The sequence below is a fragment of the Tenrec ecaudatus genome, chromosome 1 (assembly GCF_050624435.1).
Source record: "Tenrec ecaudatus isolate mTenEca1 chromosome 1, mTenEca1.hap1, whole genome shotgun sequence".
NCBI lineage: Eukaryota > Metazoa > Chordata > Mammalia > Afrosoricida > Tenrecidae > Tenrec > Tenrec ecaudatus.
Genome location: NC_134530.1, coordinates 34,039,218 through 34,045,390, shown reverse-complemented (window position 1 = coordinate 34,045,390; position 6,173 = coordinate 34,039,218).

The window sequence follows — 6,173 nt, the reverse complement described above, 5'->3', positions numbered from 1 at the left end:
CAACTCTCTCCTCTTGCTCCACGCCCAGCTCCCGGGCCGGCCCCCCCCTCCCCCGGGGCGACTCCCGCTCTCTCTCTGTCTCCGCAAAGCTTCCTGCTCCCATTCGAAATGCGGTGAGGTGCTCCCCGGATTGGGCTTGGGGAGTCCCGTCCACCCTTTTCCACTTGTTGCTGCCCAGGTGACCACGTGCAAACGCACCGCTTGAAACACGGTCGGGGTCAGAAATACATTCAGCTGCAAATAAGCGATTTCAATACATTGATTGGGTTTCCATGAATTCCAGACTTAGTGCCATCAAGTCCCTTCTGACTCAGGGGACAGTCTGGAACAGCCTTCTCCGGGTTGAGGTTGGCAGTCTTTACCAGAGCAGAAATCCTCATCTGGCTGGTGGGTTCTGAGTTGCAGGGCTGATGGACCCAGTAGGACCGGGTGGAAGTGCCCCTGTGGGCTTCTGAGACTGCGACTTCACACAAGTAAAAAGCCTCACCATTCTCCTGTGGAGCCCTGGCAGCTTCCAACTGGGGTCCCTGCGGTTCCCAGCCCAAAGCACCTTGTTAGACACCCTCAGATCTACACACCGGGAACCCCGGGGGGCAGAATAGAGGTGGACTCCATCGTGCTTTCTGGACGAACATCTTTACGAAAGTGTCTTGGGGAGTTGTGTTAGACAGGGTTCTCTAGAGAAACAAAAACCAGGACACTTATGATTTTAGATAGATAGATAGATAGATAGATAGAGCACAAAGGAATATAACAGCTAATTAGTCCACAGAGTAGTACAGAGGGCTCAGTTCAACTCACTCCTGTGAGATAGTTAAGATGCTGGAAGTCCTTCAACTCAGGAGGGCTGCTTGGTCCAAGGTCAAGGAAGCAGACAGCTGAGTCTTCCTTAGAGCAATGCAGGCTGTCCGGCCACAGGCAGCAAACAGCAGGGCGGGGTCACCAACAGTCAGCCAGATGACTGGATCCGACAGTCCCCAGCTCAAGCAATGTATGCACCAGCAGCGTGGTGAAGCAGGTCTCGAAGGAACCTCAAGCTCTAGTGACAAGGTCCATGGGTTGGGTGTCCTACAGGTAGTGTAGCTCACAAGTTGAGGCAGAGACACAGCACACTGGTCTGATCACCAGAGAGCAAGAGAGAGAGGTGGGGCTCTCCAAGCCATTTATCTCTCTGCCCGCCAATCAAACTGTGACCTTATATTCTTATTGGCAAGGTTGGCACAATAAACCTACCTATCACGGGAGTCCTGAGCTCAAAAGCCTATCTCAAGTGCTCCGGTGACAGGTGGATTATGTGTTGGGCTGCTCCCTGAAAGGTCAATAGCTGGAACTCACCAGCCACTCAGTGGCAAAAGAAGATAAGGCCTTCTGTCCCCTAAGAATCCACAGCCTCAGGAGCGCACAGTCACTGTGATTTGGAATTGGCTCAATGGCGGTGAGTTTGGTTTGGGTTTTGGGATGTCAGTTTCATACAGAGTCACTGGGTGGATTAGAACCCACTAGCATCTGGGTCAGAGGCTGAGAGGTTTTTGTTTCCTACCAAGAATCCTGACATTGCTTGTGAGAATTCAGCAACATCAGAAAGACAGGCGTGGCCTTCTCTAATGTGATCCTCTTGGTACTTCATTGTCATTTTGTTTTAATGAGTTCAATGCAGAAAGAAGGGGGACAGCACCAGCTGCCATGTTGCCTTACCCCCTTCCCATCCTATATGTGTTTGCACCCCTTGGCCCAAGTGGTCAGACACCACTTCTGGCTGCAAGCGAGCCTTGGGGATGTTGGATTAGCTTCCACAAACAGGGCGATGACTGGGGGGCTGGTGCAGGGGCAGACAGTCCCTTGTTCTGTTGTGCAGAGGGTGACTTTGGGTGAGACCTGACTTTCTCACCTCTAGCAACAGTACCACATAGGGCAAAGCCAAGGGCATTGGCACATCTTTGCTGGCCCAAGGATGCATTGTCCACTTCTGCCCTCCCCAGGAAATCCAGACTCAAATATAAGAAAGCATATTGTTGTTGGGTTTCAGTGAGTCCGTTCTAACTCATGGTGACCCTTGCGTTTGCCAGGCTGTAAGTCTTTTTCCCACCGAGCTTGAGCTGGTAAGTGCACTTGAACGAAAGCCTTTCAGTTAGCCACGGAGCACCTAACTATTGAGCCACTAGTTCATGGGAAGAAGTCCATGACTTTGAGTCCCATTTTCCCCACAAACTTTTTGAAGTCCCCTGTAGCTAACATTTATCAAGTGTTTACGATGCATGTTACCTCACTCAACGGTCACAGACCCTTCCTGCACCAATGGCTATTTCACTGTCTCCATTTCACTGAGGTCAGACGGAGGCCCGCTCCCTACGACTTATCATCCAGTTGGGGGTAAAGTCTGCACTCAGAGCCCATGCTGCACATTACTCCTCCTCACATGAAGGTCTTCAAGGCATCGCACACTGAACAAGACATCTCAAACTTTCCAAGACTGGGGGAAGACCCCAAAGCTAAAGGGTCCTCAGCCTTCCTTGTCTCAGTAAATTACACGAGTAGACACTCAAGCCCCAAACCCAGAAGACATTGTGGATTGCTCCTTTCTCTGCCCACCCAGAGCCCATGGTCAGCAATTCCCATTGGTTCTGCCCTTTGAAGCCAGGAGGCCAACAGCCAAGCTTACCTGCTCCCCCAAACATTCTTGCTACCACAGCCTGAGTGAACTGTCAAGACATGTAATTATTCACGTTTTATAGCAGCTCTGGTGGCGTAGTAGATACACATTGGGATGACAACCCAAGGTCAGTAGTTGGAAACCACCAGCTGCACCGCATGAGAAAAGCGAGGCTTTCTGCTTCTGTAAGAGCAGAAAGCCACAGAGGCGGTTCCTCCCGTCCTACAGGGCCAGGAGCTGGATGGCCTCGCTGGCAGTGGGAACTCAGGTTTTACCCACCCAGCCTAGAGCCCTCCAGTGGTGCCCTTTCTTCTTGAAAAGACATGAAAACTCTCTCCCATGGTTGGGAAAGCCTTTCCTGGTCTGACTCCGGCTCCTTCTCCAAGTCTGACACTTGCCTGTGGGGGCTTTGTACCTGGTGGTCCTTCTTCCTAAGAGTGTTTTCTTTTGCCCTCTGTTTACAGTTCAAACCATTAGGGAATACTCACTGCCCTCTAGTCCATTCTGACCCATAGCGACCTCAGAGGACAGGGTAAAACTGCCCCTGTGCAGTTTTAAAATAATTTTATTGGGGACTTTTAAAAAATAATTTTATTGGGGACTCTTGCAACTCTTGTTACAATCCATACATCAATTGTATCTGACATATTCCCACATGTATTCCATCATTCTATTCTAGACATTTGCTTTTCATTGAGCCCTTGGGATCAGCTCCTCCCCTCCCCTCCCCCACCCTCAACCCTAACCCTTGTGGCTCCTTGATAGATTATAGATTGTTGTTATTTTCAAACCTCACACTGACCGTTTCTATTGTTCCTCCCCCATGGATGAGGGTATGTGGTTTTGTGCCATTCATTGCGATCGGTGACCCCCTCTCCCGGCCTCTTCCCCCTTTCCCTCCCTTTTGGTCTCACTATTTCCATTCCTGTTCCTGGTTCCACGTGTCCTGAGTGACACTGTAACTCTGTCCTCTCTCCTTTCTCTGCATACTCTCCACAGGGAGGAATTTTCCACCTCATACCCTCTGTCTCCTTACTTCTTCCTTACAGAGGAGGAATAAGTTAGCTGGCAGAAGAAACTGGCATGGCAGCTACAGTCAAATCTGCACAAGCCAGAAGGCATGTAAGGCAGAGACTCACCAGAGAAGGAAAATGCCAACATTTTCCACCAAAATAAGCTATAGAAATGGCAAGAAAACTTCCAAGACTCCTAAAACATTAAGTTCCTGCTCTCCCCAAGTTTGAGAGAGCTTGTTTGCTAGGATGGAAGGAGTGCCCGGAGATGGGACTTTCATTGCTAAAACTGAAGCTGTCCTGGGCAAGCTTGGATGAGTTGGCTTTCTTAGGGGTAACTGATATTGACCTTGTTGTTGTTGTTTTTTTAATCAACAAGATTGCTACTGCTCGGCACTATCAAATTGGTTCCAACCCAAATCGCCTCCATGCACAGTAGAAGGACACACTGTCCACTCCTGCCCCATCCTCATAATTGTTGCCATCAAGGCAGCTTCCCCAAATCCTAAAAACAGGGCATTTGACACCAACCTGGGAGTGTCTCTTTACAGACCCAAACTTTCCCTCAAGTGAGCTGTCCTCAAGGTCAGACGGTATACGTTCTGACTGCCCCTCAAAACCTGATGCCTTAAGCTCTTTTAAGAACCTGATGCTTTAAGCCCTTTTAAGAACTATCTATAAAAACAAACAAAAAGAACCCTCAACAATCTATAGAGGATCAGAGTGACAGCAGCAACTCAAAAGATTAGATAGGAACTTTGGGGGGCCATGAGCATGTCTGAATGCGGGGAACAGCTCAGAAAAGGAGATGCGAGATTGGTGGACACTGAATTGTCCATGTCAGAACTTTAGCTGGTGCTGTGGGTGTATGCTTCTGCGGTGCGTGTCATCGACAGCTGTGACAGGGGATGAGACCGGCTGCAGCCATGGGCTCGGCCTAGGAACAGCTGGAAGGATGGCGCAGGACTGGGCAGTGTTTCCTGTGTTGTGCTTCTTAGAGTCACTCTGGGTCAGAACTGACTCAATGGCATCTAACAACACGACCACCACCAATAACAACCAAAATGTTATTTTTGTTTGTTCATTTTAATCATTTTATTGGGGGCTCATACAACTCTTATCACAATCCACACATCCTTCCATTGTGTCAAGCACGTTTGTACATTCATTGCCCTCATCATTCTCAAAACTTTGGCTTTCTGCTTGAGCCCTTGATATCTGCTCCTCATTTTTCCCCTCCCTCTCTGCTCCCCCTCCCTCATGAACCCTTGATAATCTATAAATTATTGTTATTTTGTCATATCTTACACTGTCTGACGTCTCCTTTCACCCACTTTTCTCTTGTCTGTCCCCCAAGGGGGAGGTCACATGTAGATCCTTGCAATCTGTTACCCCTTTCCAACCCACCCTCCCTCTACCCTCCTGGTATCGCCACTCTCACCACTGGTCCTGAAGGGAACATCTGTCCTGGATTCCCTGTGTTTCCAGTTCCTATCTGTACCAGTGTATATCCTCTGGCCTAGCCAGATTTATAAGGTAGAACTGGGATCATGATAGTGGGGGAGGGGAGGAAGCATTTAGGAACTAGAGGAAAGTTGTATGTTTCATCTTTACTACACTGCACCCTGACTTGCTCGTCTATCTCCCTGCGACCTTTCTGTAAGGAGTTGTTCAGTTGCCTACAGATGGGCTTTGGGTCCCCAATCTGCACTCCCCCTCATTCACAATGATTTTATTTTTTTCTCTGCCCCAGACGCTATCTCTTTTGATAGCCAGGCACCATCAGCTTTCTGCACACATCTGCTTATGCACCCACTTTGTCTTCAGTGATCATTTTGGGAAGGTGAGCATCATGGAATGCCAGTTTAATAGAGCAAAGTATTCTTGTATTGAGGGAGTACTTGAGTGAAGGCCCAATGTCCATCTGCTACCTTAATACTAAACCTATAAATATATGCACATAGATCTATTTCCCCATCTTCGTATATAAATATATTTACATATGTACATGCCTTTATTTAAACCTCTATAAATGTTATTTGCCTCTTAGCTCTTTCTTCTATTTCCTTTTACTTTGCTCTTTTCCCACTATCATGATCAGTCTTCATTTGGGTTTCAGTAATTCCTCTCAGTTACATTACCCTTGATCACGCCCTACCAGGCCTCCTACACCTCCTCACACCAATTTGGATCACTTGCTGCTCACTTGTCCCTGGGTTTGTTAACGCCACTTCCTTTCCCCACCTCCCCCTCTCCCCTGTCCGGCCCCAGAACCGTCAGTCCGTTGTTTTCTCCCCAAGATTGTTCATCCAGCCTATCTTATTTAGAGAGACCTGCCCAAAATGTTATTTTAAAAAATCTTAATGACTTCAAATAACAAGATCCTTCATTTGCTCACAGATCTGTCATTTGGGCAGCGTTCTCTAGGCATGGCCAGCTCTGCTGCAGGCCACACTAGCTGGGGTCATTCAATCTTACGGCTAAGGGGGTCACTCCAGTTGACGGTTGTC